We start from the raw sequence: 17,909 nt of genomic DNA, 5'->3' as shown, positions 1-17,909 counted from the left end.
AAGAGTAGATACATATCAGGAAGACCTGAGTTCAAGCCAGCAGTGTGACCCCAGATGTCACTTAATTCTGTTTACCTCAGTTTCCTCATCTGTAAAATAAGTTGGAGAAAGAAATGGAAAACCATTCCATCATCTACCAAGAAACCCCAAAAAGGGTCTTGAAAAGTCAAAAACAACCTAACATGTTTTATCATTACTATTTCAGTAAAGATGTAGCTAATGTCAAAAACATATTTGTTCTCAAAGGATTTTTATTGATATCTTTTTTTGGTTGCAATAGTTATTTCCCAGTATACCGTCACCCTTCCTGTTATCTTCCCTTGTAAAAAAAACGATCTCAATGAAAGTACGATATTTAGAACAACAATTCATGTGATTTTCTGTTCCTATAGTCCTTATGTTTCATCACCTGTTGTCTAGGACAAAGATTTATTTTAAAGCAGAACTGAGATTTAAACCCAGGTAAATTCTTCACAAAGCATCATCACAGCTCCTATCACTTAATGTCATATATCAATGTTTTGTCATGATACTCTCTGGCATTTATATATGCAGCTTTAAGGTCCACAAAGTGTTTTAATACATTATCTTATCTGATCCTCACAATCCTATAAAGTAGATTCTATTATTATTTATATTTTACAGATGAAGAAACTGAGGCTTCTTGTCCAGGATTACATAGTGAGGAAGAGTCTGAAGTAAATCTTCCTGATTCCATGTCCAGACTCCATTAATTATATCACATATGAGGGTCATCACATGTTCTCAAAAAAGAAGCAAAAATTCTAGTAAGTTTTACTAAGCTGGAAAGATGATGAGTATAGGTTCCAGGACATATAATGGTTCAAGAACCAGCCTAGCTAGGGTATAGTACTCCTCATCAAAAGGTTGGCTACCAAATGGTGATCTGCTTGTACTAATTTATATACTTTGATAAAACAAAGTCATTTAAACTTTTATTTGCTTCCTTAACACATATAAGTAAGACTATCTAATAGGAAGAAGTGACTGAGAACAAAACCAGGTATCAACAAGAAGTATAAACAGGTTTTTTAAAAAAAATTATTATGGATTCTATGATATGGAGGGACTGTCTATATGGTGAATGTATGTATTCTCTTTGTAAAATGAGAATTGGTCAAGGTATATTTGAGGAGGGAGGAGGGAATGAACAGAAACCACAATATCCTAAATTTCTTCCTTGAGAACCACAATGAATGAGATGATGGTAAAATATCAGGAAAACAGTGGATTCAGAGGCCCACTAGGAGAGGATTCTAAAAGTCTTTTTAGACATATCGAGTCTGATATAAAAGGGGGTATAGAAAGACAGCAACAACTTCTGAGGAAGAAAATGCCAGGGTCAAAGAGGGAAAAAGATTTTTTAAAGCAGCATTTGGACTGAATTTAAAAGACAATGAGGAGAAAAGCAGAAATAGCTTAAGAGTGAGATGGATACTCATCATTTCACCTGTAAAGAGGTGATACCACTTGCAACCTTCCTACCTCATCAGTATGTTATGCAATGAGATCATGTCTGCAAAGTACTTTCAACATTTTGGAAAGAAACACTACATAAATACAAGATATCTATTATTAAGATAATCTTGTAGCATTCTTTTCCCCTTAAGACTATATTGAAAGATGATCCTTATTCTTCAATCATAACAGATTGTCCAATCTGTCTAGTCTATAAAATATTAGCAAGTTTGCTGCCACCTATTTCACCTTTTTGGGAGAGCAATTACTAGAATGCAATAATTTGCTTTAATGTTAGATGCTAGCTAAACGGTGTCGCATGCATTCAAAATCTTTCAGCAACTAACTTTTTCACTGTTTAGAGTAGTGGCCTCTTTTTTTTTAAGGCTTTTGCAAGGCAATGGGGTTAAGGCTTGCCCAAGGCAATAGGCTTGCCCAAGGCCACACAACTAGGTAATTATTAAGTGTCTGAGGCCAGATTTGAACTCAGGTACTCCTGACTCCAGGGCCAGTGCTCTATCCACTGTGCACCTAGACACCCTTGAGCAGTGGTCTCTTAACTAGAGAGGTCATACACTGCAAAGTCATGCATTAACCTCAAGGGACTTATGAACAACCATCAGCCCCTGGCAAGAAAATTTACACAGACCCTCCTTGCAATACTCAATCATGGGGCTTACCCTTATCTCCCAACACACCCTAACACTGCTGTGTAACCATCCAAGTTCCCCACTTCTAAGCCCAGATCAACTTCAGGTTAGTCATAACCTAACCTTAGATTAGGTGCTGGACATCTGCAGTAGCACTGTTTGGGTATTACCGCTGAAAATCACCTTCCTTCCCCACCAGAGCATAGCAACTCCCTACCCCTGAAATCATCTATTGCCTCAAGGCCATAGCTTTCCCACTAATTATTCTGTGGGGAACAGAATCCCATAGTATTTAAGTAAGCATAAATTAAGATATTCATCACAGAACTTAGTACATTTCTTCCCAAACTCACCCATCTTTCAAATTTTCTTCTTATCCTTCATAGCTATGGCATCTTTCTAGTCACCTGGGTTCACAAACTAGGTGTCCTCACTCTACTACTGAAATAATCAGTTAATTGGTCTCTGTCCTCTCTTCCCACTCTAATCAATCTTCCATTTAGCTGACACAATAGTTTTCTAAAGCAAAGGAACTTAGGAACTTCAGGGGCTCTATGATCAGCTATTTCACTTTTATCCTATCCTTTTAAATTTATATTCTGAGTAAGTTTTGCAATATACATAATTAATAGTATACTAGTTCATGTATAATTTATAAATAAGGAACTATACACATGAGGGGATACTGAAACATTTTTACTGATGGGGTAAGCAATCAAAAAAGTTTGGAGACCACTAATGGAGTTAGCACACACAATTTTTTTTATTAATTTGTGCTTTTCCTTTGTTTTGTTTAGAGAAAGATAACAAAAAGAATTCACATGTGAAAAGGACAAATGTCTACACTGACATTTCAAATCATAAAATCTAACACTAAGGAGTCAATTTGTTTTCAACTCAATGTTTCTCAAATGAAATATCATATTAATTTAGTCTTGTTCTATTTTCTTGTCTTGTTCTTTTTCCTACATTCAGCTAACTTGCCAAATTAGTTTAGTCTCTGTGTATTCCCCATCTAAAAGAGACTAAAATATTTTTAACTAAGAAACACAGACTCTAGGAAATCTGAATATAGTTCTACTACTCTGAACCTACCCAAATTCCAAACAATCAAATTTCTATAGAATGAATGAATACTTGCAAAGCTGGGGACTAGTTCCATTACCAACAGCTTAGCACAGGTCTGCCACACAGCAGGCACTTATTAAATGCTTGTTGACTAGATTATGAACATACTAAAGATCCAATCTATCAATAGCATAGCCCAAATTCCATGGAATGGTTAGTTGACCAGGATGTAGGTGACTGGCAGTTATACTGATAAAACCTAGAGGCACAGTTAATGCTAAATGACAAGGTAAATAAAAGCAAATGCCAGGAGGACACGATGCACATTTTCAAATAATCTGAGATAGCTATGAACTGCTGGTGTAAACAACAATGAACAGATGAAGCAGTCAAGGATCCCCCCCCCTTCCTTTTCCTTTTAAGACAAAGAGATTGGGACATAGAAAGCAACACATTCTGAAAATAGTGGATATACTCAAAAACCAAAAGGCAGATTTCATATGCCACAATGTATAGAAAGAATACTGGAAAAACAAAATGAATGAAAACTGAATTTTATTTAGACTGATATTCAACTGGACAAGGACCAGAGAATCCCAGGACTGAGTAGAAAGAAATTCAGCTAGAGTAGATTTAGGTAACTGCACAGTGGTTTCAAAGTTCTCAAATTGCTTAGTGCAGCAAAAATTTACCACTTCCCCTCCCCTCTGTCCAATAACCAGGAGGTGAGCAAGAACAGCTGGACGTGTGTGGCTGGTTCAGTGTAGTGGGACCTACTGGCATTAGAAGAAGCCATCTACTTCCAGCATGCCAGCACCCACGTCTACTTGTCTGTCATGGGGAAGCAGTATGGGCATCCCATCCATGGGCAGAGGCAGGTCCATGGCATGCCCAGTCCCAACCAGCACAATTCCTGGAAAGCCATGGAGGGCATCTTCATCAAACCTAGCCCCATCGATCCCTAAAAGCACAATGAGCTATGAGGGATGCCCACCTGGGCCTTGACTGGCCACTACTCCCCTACCCCCGCCAAGAGTGGATGGTGATCCATGCATCCAAAATGCGTGTTTGATGGAAGAAAAAAAAATTATTCTGAGACGGGATCCATAGGTCCTAGATAACAGCCAAAGGGAACTACAGCACAAAAATGGGGCTATGTATATATGTATATGTGTGAGAGTGTGTGTGTGTGTGTGAGAGAGAGAATACACAAATACCACCCCACATATATACACATACATAATATATATGCATCATATCTACACATAAATATATGTATCATATCTATACACAGATACACACACATATATATCCTCAAAACATGGAACACAATCTTAAAATTAAACTAAAAATGGCCTTAAGACAAATCCTAAAGTACAACTTTTTTTAAACATAAAGCATCTGGGCTGCAGGGGCAGGTAAGAGCAGACAACTACCAACCTGTGGTGTATCACAAGTGGTATCAAAGCCCTTTAGAGGAAACAGATTACCAGAAAAGGAGGCAAGCAGATGACATAATGAAATTCAACATTTAATAAACTCCAACTATTCTGCATGATACTGATAATCTGAGTTGTACACTAGTTACCTAGATACTAAAATAATAATAATAAAAGGCCTCCCACATGGTGGCTAGATCCTTTATGAAAAACAAAAACAAGAAACTGTTACAAGATCCTCAATCCCACAAAATGAGAAATAATGAACGAATTATGAGCTCAATCAATGTGAAGACTCACAGCAATGAGAGAGTAGAAATGGGGAAAGAGTTTGGAACTCAATTTTTAAAAAGAATGTTAAAAATTGTTTTTATCTGTAATTGGGGAAATAAATAAAATATTAAATAAAAACATTATAAAAAGACAGCAGTGAAAAAAAATGAAAACAAAGTATTCAAAAATGGTTGCTCATGTGCTTACTCATTGTCATTTATGTGGTTTAGTTTTTTCCCATTCATACAGATAAATGATCTAATAATACTAGTTTCCTAAATGCAATATGAAAAATTATCATACATCTATCTGTAGAGGAGGGCATTTAGAACCAAATTCTGATTATACATGGTTTTTTAGGTTTTTTGCAAGGCAAATGGGGTTAAGTGGTTTGCCCAAGGTCACACAGCTAGGTAATTATTAAGTGTCTGAGACCAGATTTGAACCCAGGTACTACTCCTGACTCCAAGGCCGGTGCTTTATTCACTATGCCACCTAGCCGCCCCTGATTATACATGTTAACAGAATACAGAAGAAACATGAACAATAGATTCTAGGGTGGATAGTCCAAAAATTATTTTAATTTTTGTTTGGAAATAGACATATAGAAATAAATCTAGGTGCTTATATAGTTCATCCCTCTCACTCTATTTTTTCTACTGTTATTTAAGAGTAGAGTAATTCAAATAATAGATAATTAAGAGTGGTATGTAAACTTCTTTAAGACATGGATTATCTCATTTTGGTATTTGTATTCTCAGAGTTTAATATAATGTCTGCCACACAGTAAGCAATCAGGCAACCAACAGATTTATTGAGCACCTACTATGTTCTATTTGTTGATTATTTAACACATTCACATTACCTCTATCCAGTATAAAATTTGTATCAGAATTGTCAGTGGAAAGTCACTGTACACTGAGACATCCTGTAGTAGTTTCTATGATTTATGAAAAGATGTTTTTGAAGTAGATCAATCAGGACACAAATAGCTTTGCTTACATTTTTGTTATTCTCTTTCAATAGCAGTGTTCCCCCCCCCCCCCCATTTCTCAAAGGTCCTATGTAGGAAAAGAACTGTAGCAAGTTTGAATATTCTCTTAAAATTTATGACTCAATTCATAGGAAGGTTAATAGTCTGTTTCACATTTTCAAGACAACTAAGCTATTTCAATAGCATCAACACATTACAGAGAATAATTTAAATTCAATGAAAAATGATTGTGTATGAAAGAAAGAATTTCCCACAAGGGTCTTCCCTGCCTCCCCTCTTCTTTTCTAGCATTTCTGAAATGTTAGTAAATATACATCCTGACTTGCTAATATTTTTTGATGGAAATTTTAGCTGAAAAACTTTGCTGCACCATGAAGCTATCACATCTTAGGATTTATTCATTTATATGTATGTAGTTGATCTTCTCTCCAGCCTATCCCTACCCCAATCATCCTCCAATAGATTCAAAGTAAAACTGGGGGGGAAAAGTCATTGGCTAGTCATACAGGGTAGCAAAGCAACCAGGGAACTTGCAATCCAGTTTGAATTAATAGTTTCACTAGATTCTCAGTAAGAAATCTATTTCTTACTGTCTTATTAGATAAAGCTGAAAGCATTCAACTCATCAAAAAAAGGGGGGGGAGAATTCCTGAAATGACACTTTCCCAGGCTCATAATTTTAAAACATCAGTATTTTAAATATAATCCCTCCTGAGTAATTTAGGTAGTGCAGTATATAGAGCATCAGTTCTTAAGTCAAGAGGATCTAAGTTTAAATCCAACCCTATGACACTTACTAGCTGTGTGATCCTGGATAAGTCACTTAACTCTGAATGCCTCTAAAAAAATTTTTTAAAAAACTCCCCCTCTCAAAATGATTAAGATTAGTAGGAGAAAGTGAAGAAAATGATGCCAATTTGTGGTATGTTTTGTAAGTTGCTGCTATCAAACCTACCCCTACTGCTCCATTTTTACTTTTGTGGCACAGTTCAAGTGTCAAATTCTTCCATGAAGTCATTTCCATTCTCCAAAAGAAAGTGAGCTCTGAAACACATTATTTCAGACTAATGTACACTGTAATTATTTGTGTGTGGGACTTATCACTCAATTAAATTCAAAGCAACAAGCTTTATATTATGCACCAGATACTCTAGATACCAAGATGATAATGAAACAGTCCCTGTCCTCAAAGAATTTAACTTCTACTTTCTGTAGAAGACAAAGACCATGTCTCAGTCATATTTCTATCCTCTCTAATCTAGCACAGTACATTTTTCAGAGGTGATTAACAGTTATTCAATAAACAAATAAATGATGTTAATATATAAGTACTTTTGTAAAGGAGGGTAAAAGCTGTTGAGCTTATGGTAGACTCTGCATTCATATATCACATTTTCTGGGGCACTGAAAGGTATCTCTATGAACTGGCAGTTTTTCATAGACTCCACTGTTAGTCATTTTCAAGGCAAAAATAATTCCAGGAAAGCTATGTTTTAAAAGCATAGCTGTGCATAATGTTATGCTACAGCCAGTTGTCAAACCTTAATAAGAAACACAAGCCCCTGGCAGAATACATATAAATCATAAGCAAGGTTTGCAGGCCCAGCCACAAGCCATTCTTTGCATTCTATTGATTTCCCAAAGAGGATTCAAATAGTTCAGCATGGAGATTCCAGAGCAGTTTCTGCTCAAACTTGTCTACAGTTGGAAGAGTAAAATGATGAGAAAATAAAAAGTTTGAAATGTAAATATGGCGTGCTTAAATAATAATGATGATGATGATGATGATGATGATAATGATAAGGAAACTAGATGTGAACTGAGTCTAAAACACCCCTGAGTTCCTAATTTTTTTCCTTTCAATATCTGCTAAAAGACTGGCCTTCAATTTTCTTCAATCACATTTCCCCCCCAAATACCACTTTTCCTACATGCAATACAAAGCTTCATGAGGCCAGGGATGCAAAAAAAAATCTAACATTTAGATTATAAATTATATATGGCCCAATAATACACATTTTTTTTGCAAGGCAAATGGGGTTAAGTGGCTTGCCCAAGGCCACACAGCTAGGTAATTATTAAGTGTCTGAGAAAGGATTTGAACCCAGGTACTCCTGACTCCAAGACCAGTGCTTTATCCACTACGCCACCTAGCCACCCCTATTTATAGACATTTTTTAAGAGAGTATCCTATATACCTACAGTAATCATTCAAATACTTGGTTGATTGAACTTTTTTTCTAGTCTTAATCTCTGACTGGATAATGTCTCTGTCAAATTGTTAAAGACACTAGCTTAAAAAGACCAAGCTATTCTACTGAATCCAGAACTTTTCTAGTTGTCCTAATCTGATCTCTGGACCAAAATGGCTCAAGAGGAGAAAATGAAGCTGGTGACTTTGCACAGAATCCCCTCACTTAAATCCAATTCACTTGCATGTTATAGCATCACATATATGATGTCACGGTCCTCTTTGAGAACAAAAGACAACAATGATGTCTTGGGCCATATTTCCCTACTCATGTCACATCTCCATATTTTTAAAAATAAATGTCAATAGGAAAAATATCAGGTCAGCAAAAAATTTAGAGGTATCTCTTGGGAGCAAAGATAAGGAATCAAGAGCCCAAAACTAATAATTCAAGTTCTTTAGGCAGTTTATTCTATAGAATATAAATTTGAACTGCTCAGGACAATTCTGTGGTTCTTTCTCAATGCCCACGAAAATTAGGTCTCTGACCAAGGGGAATCACCTCCTAAGAGGAAAAAACAGACAGGGCATATTTCCCTTGAATCAATCTGCAAATTCACATAATAGGCCAGTTCAAGAAAGGATCTCTCAGATACCAGAAGGAAGGCTAATTTGGGGTCATATATGGAACTGTTTAAGTGTCAAAGTTATGAAATTCTACTATTTATGTTTTGCACTAATCTCTTGGGTCAATGCACACACAGGGAGACCAGGAAAGGTGGCCAGATTTGATCTCCAAGCACTGGTGGAGGCCTCTGATGCTGATTCTTCCTGCTTTGCAAGAGAGGCAGAAGCTGATGAGAAAGACTCCTGGTTCCTTTGCAGTTCTCCCTTTCAGCACCCCATGCTGCCTTCATTCTCTGCAGTGAAGGCAAAGATGTACTGGTATGGTGGGTGTGGCTTCCAATGAATACCCGATGGTTTGTTTACTTCCCAAGGGCATCCGCTTCCTGGAGCCTCAGAAACTTCCCTGTGGTTAGTCCCACTGGGGTTTACATATAGCAAGACACACCTTTTTTGCATATAAGAAGGTCTGGAGTGAGGTGGGAGGAGAGGGAATCACTCTAAACAATATTCTTAACTCCAATTCCCATAAAAGATTACATGGTAAAGATGACTATGTGTTTGTGTAGGCATGAACATGCATGCACACACAATTAGCTTGTTTTCTGTGCTTAACAATCCAAGATTGCAGAAGGCTTTCCCAGTTTCAGTCTCTAACCTGGCCAACATCCATCAGTTTTGGCAGCAACACTTTATCCTCTCAGTGCACCAGAGAGCTAGCTGGCAGTATTTCTCTTCTAATCAACTTGAAAAAGCCAAAGCACACTTATTCAAAGAGAAGATTGTGCAAGAATTTAAAAGATCCCTTGTGCCCACAAAAGTCCATCATGTCTGAGTGTGGCAGCAGGTACACTTAAATGGGCCAGCACAAGGAAAAAAAATGTCCATTTGCCTTTCCCTTCCACAGAGACTATGGAAACAATAACTGTTTCCTAAGGAAACAGTGGAGGCAATCAAGATCATGCCAGGAGACAATCAGCATTTCAGGAGACGGAGAAAAGCACCAGTGTTCTGAGTCATGGGGGGAAAGGGGGCCCTTTGGCAAATGTATTATTTGGAAACAAAGAAATAGTGCAATCTATGGAAACGAACGATGTTAGTCCCACAGAAGACAGAATTCTAAGAAAAAATCTGGGAACGAGCTTTGACACCAGGGGCTAGAGTAGAGGTCCTGCTTTCCAAAACAAAAGAAAACATACCATGAGGTTACAAAACAATGTACTTTAAAAGAGTGAACGGAAAGAAGCCAGGGCAGATGGAAGTAAAATTCAATATATCATTTGACAAATGGTACCACAACTGCTTTCAAAATAAGATAGGCACAAAAAAGAACAAATGAAAATTGCCCCAGCTTCTTAAAAGAGTCTAATCCAAATGATATTCTAGTTAACTAATAAGCAAAACCAAAACCAAGTTTCCTAGGTGGTGCAATTTCCATAACCTTTAGATTTCAAAGGAACCTTTAAGGTTTGTATGATCCAACCCCTGCATTTTATACATGAGAAAACAAATGAAGGCTCTGTAACTCTATAAGTCATGCTAAAGGTCACATAGGTAGCAATGCTTTTCACTGGACCTCACTGTCAGAGTCAGAATATCCCTTCCAGGGGAAGTCACAGATCTAGTTCTAAGGCATGATCCCCTCCTAGTCAACAGGAGTCTCCCCACACTATGTTTTGCAAAACTTTCTAAACCAGACATTATAAGAAAATATAAGAAATTAAGCTTGAAACTGTCTTAGAACTTCTTTGATGCTGCAGAATTCGGAAGTAGCAAATATGAAATACTCTGATTTCAGAATATAAGGACATTCAACTTCTGGCTGACAGAGGTGTTTAGTAGTACCCAACCTGGAGATCACTGAGAATGTATTAGTTGAAAAGGAAGGACACAGAGAGCTTCAGAGGAAATTTAATTCATACTCAATGACAAAACCTATGTATGGAGAAGAAAAAAAATGGTTTCATGAAACAAGAGTCCATTTTCTGTCTCTGTACATGAGATCTGAGTATGGAAATAATTGTAATAGCTGCAGTAAGCAAGGTCTGTGTGAGAAGCTTTAAATAATCATCCTTATACTAATTCTTATATGTGATTTTTTAAAAAAGTGAACAATAAATATAGGTCATTGTCTTGCAATGTTACAAAAATATATATTTGAAATTTATTCACAATTACATGGTTGAGGCACTGTACAGTTTGGTAAGTGACCACTTATGCTAGCCAAGAAATAAACTGTGCATTCACCAGAGCAGAACCAGGAACAATTTAAATGTGGTTCTGAGATATGCATTGTAAGAGCAGACTTAGAAACCATTTAGGCTGTAGGCCAATCCAGGCTCCTGAAATTAAGTGTGTTGAGTAAACGTGAAGATTAGACTGGTCTTTATCTCCAGACAACTGCTGCTTGTAAAATATTGTCATGCCTCGTAAAATGGCAAGAACTCACATTTAAATAATTCAATATGCTACCTTCTTAAAATATATTGAATAGATTCTTCTATCAACTTCTCTTTTATAAAAAAGATGGGTTTTCAAAATTTTTTTTCTAAATACTGACTCCAAACATTTTAAGTTTAAAGAAAGAGAAAAATACTTTTTTTTTTTAAGTATGAACCTCATTATAGAGTACTTGCTATTCTATGTATGGTGGAAAGATTACTGAATTTAATTTCAACCCTGACTCAATTATTTATGATTTGTGGGACTTGGGGTATGTCACAACTCTTCTGGGGGTGTCTCATTCTCATTTGTTAAATCTCTACCTAAGATGAAATGATATTTGAAGTTCTTTTTACTTTCAAATGCTATGATATAATATTCTCTAAAACACATAATCATCAAGTCCTATCTAAACAATTGGAAAAATGTCAATTGCACATGATCAAGTAGAACTAATATAATAAAAATGACAGTCCTACCCAAATAAATTATTTATTCAGTACCACAGCAATCAATTTACCAAACAACTATTTTACAGATCTGGAAAAATAGTAACAAAATTCACCTAGAGCAACAAAAAGTCAAGAATATCAAGGGAATTAATGAAAAAAACTTCAAAGGAAGGCGAATAAAAGTGGCAGTCATCAAACTGGTACTGGCTAAGAAATAGAGAAGTATATCTGGAAGAAATTAGGTACAAGAGAAAACAGTAGTAAAAGCTATAGCAATTCACTACCTTTGGGGATAAGAACTCACTCTTTGACTTTTTAAAAACCATGGGGAAAACTGGAAAATAGTATTGCAAAAAAGATCTACATCTCACACCCTGTACCAAAATAAGATCAAAATGGGTACATGATTTAGACATAACAGGTGATATCTTAGACCAATTAAGAAAACAAGAAAGAACTCTATTTGATTTATGTAGAGGGGAGAAGTTTATGACCAAACAAGAAACAGAGAACATTATGAATTGCAAAATAGGTAATTTCAACAACATTATGCTAAAAAGTTTTTGCACAAACAAAACCAATGCAGTCAAGAGTAGAAGGAATAGGGGCGGCTAGGTGGCACAGTGGATAAAGCACCAGCCCTGGAGTCAGGAGTACCTGAGTTCAAATCTAGCCTCAGACACTTAATAATTACCTAGCTGTGCCACTTAACCCCATTTGCCTTGCAAAAAAAAAAAAAAAACCCTTAAAAAGAAAAGAAAATGCATTAGTTTTACTATCTTCCCATATCCTCTCCTACATTGATCATTTTCCTTTTTTGTCATCTTATTGAGTCTGATAGGTAGGAGGTGATACCTCAAAATTGTTTTAATTTGCATTTCTTATAATCAGTAATGATTTGGAGTATTTTTTCAAGTAATTATAGATAGCTTTAATTTCTTCATCTGAAAACTGTTTATGTCCTTTGACTATTAATCAGTTGGAGAATAACTTGTAATCTTATAAATTTGACTTAGTTCTCTATATATTTTAGAGTTGAGTCCTTTTTTTCAGAAACACTAGTTGTGAAAATTGTTTCCCAGATTTCTATATTCCTTCTACTCTTATTTTATTTATTTATTTATTTATTTTTGGTTTTTGCAAGGCAACGGGGTTAAGTGGTTTGCTCAAGGCCACACAGCTAGGTAATCATTAAGTGTCTGAGACCGGATTTGAACCCAGGTACTCCTGATTCCAGGGCCAGTGTTTTCAGTGGAGTCGTGAACTGATTCAAACGTTCATGAGATCAATTTGGAACTTATGCCCTTTGATCTAGCAGTGCCATAATTAGGTCCATATCCCCAAGAGATAATAAAAAACAGGAAAAGACAACATGTACAAAAATATTTATAGCAGCTCTTTTTGTAATGGCAAGGAATTGGAAACTAAAGAGATGTCAATCAATTGGGGAATGGCTGAACAAGTTATGTTATATGAATGTTTTGGAATACTCTCATTCTGTAAAAAAGCATGAGTGGCCAGACTTTAGAAAGTATGGAACAATTTGCATGAATTGACGCTGAGTGAAGGAAGCAAAACCAAGACAACATTGTACTGTGAGATGATCAACTACGATGGATACAGCTCCTCTCATAAATTCAGTGATCAAGGATAATTCTGAAAGATCTGCTTTGGGAAGATGCCATCCCCATTGGAGTCTGAATGTAGAGAAAAGCATCCTATGTTCACTTTTTAAAACTCCTTTTATATTTTTTCTTTCTCATGTTTTTTTCCCCTTTAGTTCTAATTCCTTTCTCACAACATAACCATTATGGAAATGTTTTTATTTTATTTTAGGGCAATTGGAGTTCAGTGATTTGCCCAGGGTCACACAGCTACTAAATGTAGGTAGATTTGAAATCACATCCTCCTGCTTCCAGGGCTGGTGCTCCATCCATTATACCACTTAGCTGTGCCTTATGGAAACATGATAAACATGATTGTACATGTATGATTTTTACCAGATTGTTCACTACCATAAGGAAGAAAGGGAGAATGATAAAAAAAATGTATAACTCATAAACTTGCAAATGGATGAATGCTGAAAACTACCTTTGCAAATAATTGTGACAAAAAATAAAAGAAAAAAGAAAAAATATTAAAAAAAAAATAAGATCATCAGACCTAGAGCTGGAAGGATTAGAAGTCCATTGTCTATTTAGAGTGGAAGAAGCTATAGTGTGTAACTGTTAAGTGACTTGCCTAAGATTAGGCAGAGTCTAAGAAGAGGAATTGGAGCTCAGGGTCTCTGATTCCAGAGGGAGGTTGCCTCTTCCATTTCTAATGATGCTTCTTCATTTTATAAAAGTAAGTTTTTGTTCCCAGTGTTATTAGACATGACCTGGACGTATTACTGTGTAGGAATAAATGCACAAGTATGCATAGTAGTAGCCATCTAGACAGAAATTCCAGAGAAGTAAAATATAAAGCACTTAAATGATGATCGAACATGTTCTGCTAATTTTAAAAACAAGTTAAAATTATGTATGAACAGAGATAAAGTCAAATTCAGATATTCACATCTATATTTATTCATGACTTCAACAAACATTAAGCACCCACTGAGTGCACAACCTTATGACTGCAGTCTTTTAGCCTTGATGGGGGGGGGGGGAGACTTTCAAGTCCCGTTTTTACTAATTCCCTCAAAAATATTTCTGTTTAATTACATCTCTCAGAATACTGTTTCTCAAAGATAGAAGTTACCTTAAAGGTTAGCTAATCTATCCAAATTGGAACAATAACATCTGCTCTGGCACAATGAAGTCACCATTCAACCAATTTTTGCTTGAAAACCTCTAGTGAAGGGAAAACCACTCACTACCTGCCTCCCAAGGTAGCCCGTAGCTTTACCTAATAGGTAAAGTTTTGTTCTGCTTGTCACCAGAGGAAAGAAGTAGGAGCAATGGATAGGGATTGCCAGGAGGCAAATAGAGCTACAAAGGAGGATTTTATTATCCTTTCCCTAGTTCTGGAAACCATTCTCATTGCAGGCTAAGATCACTTTAACTTTTTGGCTGCCATATCACACTTTGCTTACAGTCCACCAAAAACTCTAGTTGGTTTTTTGATGAACTGCTGTCCACCTATGATTCTTCATCCTGTGTTTGTGAAATTGATTTTTTGAACCCAAGTGTGGGGCTTCATATTTATCTCTATTAAGTTTCATTCTGCTAGATTCAACTTATTATTTTAGGTTTGCTGCCATTTTTTTGGATCCAGATTCTATTCAACATGTGAGAAATCTTTCCCATCTTTATATCCCCTTCAAAATTAATAAGTATGTTACTATTCTTTAGCCAAATCATTAATTAAAAAAGTTAAAGAGAACAGGAACTATTTATAGCACTCCACTTAGACTTTCTTCATTTATTTAGTCATCAATAGCTACACCTGAGTCTCGACAATCAATCAATTCTGAATTCATATAAGCTGAATCATCATTTAGGTCTTAGCTCTTCATCTTTTCCATACGGAAGTATGAGAATCTTCATAAAATCCTTAGTTAAAAATAGCTAACTACATCTATAGCATTCCACTAAAACTGTCAAAAAAGCAATGAGATAGCATGTCATGATTGATTCTTAAAAATTCTATGGTGGTTCCATATTTCCTTTCCCAGATGCTCACTGACTATCCTTTGAATATAAAGGTTCTAGAATTTTGCCAAGAATTAAGTCAAATTCACTGGGCTATCACTTGCAGGATTTATTCTCTTTTGATATCTTCTGAAAATATAGCTTGGTAAGTCTTCATTGGTCTATTAGTAAGTACATTGTTTAATTTCTTCTGATTATTTCTTTTAAAAAAATGTTATTTTGGTTCTTCATTATTCATTATTTACTACTTCCTGTTTTCATATTTGCCATTTCTTTTGGCTCTTATAGTTAATTTTCACAAACCTTTCAATGATGATAGATTAAATCATATTTAAATATAGCAAATGCACACATCACAATGTACCTGTAGGGTACCTAAAAGCTATATAAACAGCAGCTCTTGCTATGGTGTCATTTCTTTCAAGGCATCAGTCCCCCCACACACACTTTTGGTTGGGAACTTGCACATGATAAAGAACTAAAGTTAAAATAAATTATTTATTTTCATCTTAAAGGTTCAGCAGCTAGCTGGTTTTAAAGTCAGACAACTGCTTCTCAAGTAGAAGAAAGAGTATGGAATTTATTCCATGTTGGAAGTTAGGAGGGGTATACAATAGCAAAAATACACAGGGAAACCAGTTTAAATATGCTCCATTCTACTCTTTCTACCCCTATGCTGGTTTCTTGCCTTTTCAAGTTCCACTGAAACTAGCTGTCAGAAAAGGTTATCCTCAGCAACAAAAAAAAGCAAGTTGCAGCTGCAAGTCAGAGAATCATTGAAGCTTAATTTTCCTGGTTGGAAGGACTCTTAGGGGTCATCTAGTTGAACTCTTTCATTTTTACAAAGGAGAAAAGTAAAAACCAGAGAAATAAAAGGGTTTTGCTTAAAGTTATGCAGCTAGTCAAATTAATAGATACTATTGTTCTATTAGAAACCAAGAGGGATGGGAATTCAGGGAAGCCTGGAAAGATTTGCATGAACTGATGCTGAGTGAGATAAGCAGAACCAGAAAAACACTGTACACCCGAACAGCAACATGGGGGTGATGATCAACCTTAATGGACTTGCTCATTATTCCTTCAGTGCAACAACCAGGGACAATTTGGGGCTCTCTGCAATGGAGAATACCATCTGTATACAGAGAAAGAACTATGGAGTTTGAACAAAGACCAAAGACTATTACCTTCAATTAAGAAAAAAAAAACCCATTATCTTATTATATAATTTTGTGATCTCTTATACTTTATTTTTCTTCCTTAAGGATATGATTTCTCTCTCACATTCAACTGAGATCAATGTATACCATGGAAATAATGTAAAGACTAACAGAATGCCTTCTATGGGGGATGGGGGGAGGGAAGCAAGAATGGGGGAAAATTGTAAAACTCAAAATTAATAAAATCTTTCTTAAAAAAATTAATAGATTTTCCCTTGCCTCAATCTTAGCATTTATGTCATATAATTCATATTACATCAGATAACAACTTCCATTTTTATACATATATATACATATATATATATATATATATATATATATATATATAAATAATTATTTTAGGTTTCTTTTTTTTGCAAGGCAATGGGGTTAAGTGGCTTGCCCAAGGCCACACAGCTAGGTAATTATTAAGTGTCTGAGGCTGGATTTGAACTCAGGTACTCCTGACTCCAGGGCCGGTGCTCTATCCCCTAGCCGCCCCCTATAGTCCTATATATTGACAAATGGCAGCATAGCATGCAAGTCAGTGTGCCTTGAAGTCAGAAAGACTTGGATTCATGTCCCAGCTCTCATACATATACACAGGTCTTGTGACCTTGGGCAAGTCTTTTAACCTCTCTTTGTTCTAGGGTAGAGGTAGCAAATAACTCAGTGATCCCAGAACCAGATTAAAATGTAATTAGGAAATACTTAAAATAAATAAGTGGTTATGTAAATCAATATATTTCGTGCAGGGATCCTCATGGATGGTTGTGTTGTTAACTACTCTTTGTGAAGGAGATTTTCTTGACAAAGATATTACAGCTTGTCGTTTCCTTTTCCAGCTCATTTTACAGATGAGGAAACTGAGGCAAACAGGGTTAAATGACTTGTCCAGGGTCACACAAGCTGTTAAGTGTTTGAGGTCAGATATGAACCTGGGAAGATGAGTCTTCCTGATTCCAGGCCCAGCACCTTATCCATTGTGATACCTTACTATCCAAGATTCTGTCTTTTAGAAAAGATGTTGACCTGCATTGGTAGAAGTTTTCTCCCTCAAGAATACTTCTACTATATTAATGAAATCACAGGATCAGTCTCTAGCTCTGAATTTAAAGAATTATACATCTACTATCTCACTGAAGCCTCAAAATAGCCATAGGAAGTAAGCAACACCTCTGTTTTACTAATGAGGAAACTGAGGGTCAGAAGTGACTTATCTATGGTCAAAGTGCTAGCTAGTAAGTGGAACAGCCAGGACTTCATGAGTCTTTTGATTCCAATTCCACTTTTCCTACCACTACACATCATAGAACTGAAAGATAGTATTTCACATTTTTTGGCAGTATGATTTTTGAGGTTTTGCCAACAAGAATTCTTTTTCCTCTGCCCCCAAACCCCCATCTTTTCTCAAATGGCTTGCAATGTCCATAAGTGTCAGAGAAATACTAAAATAAAGATCA

At 36.0% G+C, this 17,909-nt stretch overlaps 1 protein-coding gene across 5 annotated transcripts in view; it reads right to left on the bottom strand.

Moving 5' to 3' along the window:
- LATS2 (large tumor suppressor kinase 2) overlaps positions 1–17,909 on the bottom strand; it is an 84,090-nt gene that overhangs the window by 21,131 nt on the left and 45,050 nt on the right. The window lies entirely within an intron of this gene.

This window comes from Macrotis lagotis, chromosome 1 (assembly GCF_037893015.1).
Source record: "Macrotis lagotis isolate mMagLag1 chromosome 1, bilby.v1.9.chrom.fasta, whole genome shotgun sequence".
In the NCBI taxonomy this organism is placed as follows: Eukaryota; Metazoa; Chordata; class Mammalia; order Peramelemorphia; family Peramelidae; genus Macrotis; species Macrotis lagotis.
The sequence above is the reverse complement of the archived record's forward strand: the minus strand, read 5'-3'. Positions and strand labels throughout refer to the sequence as shown.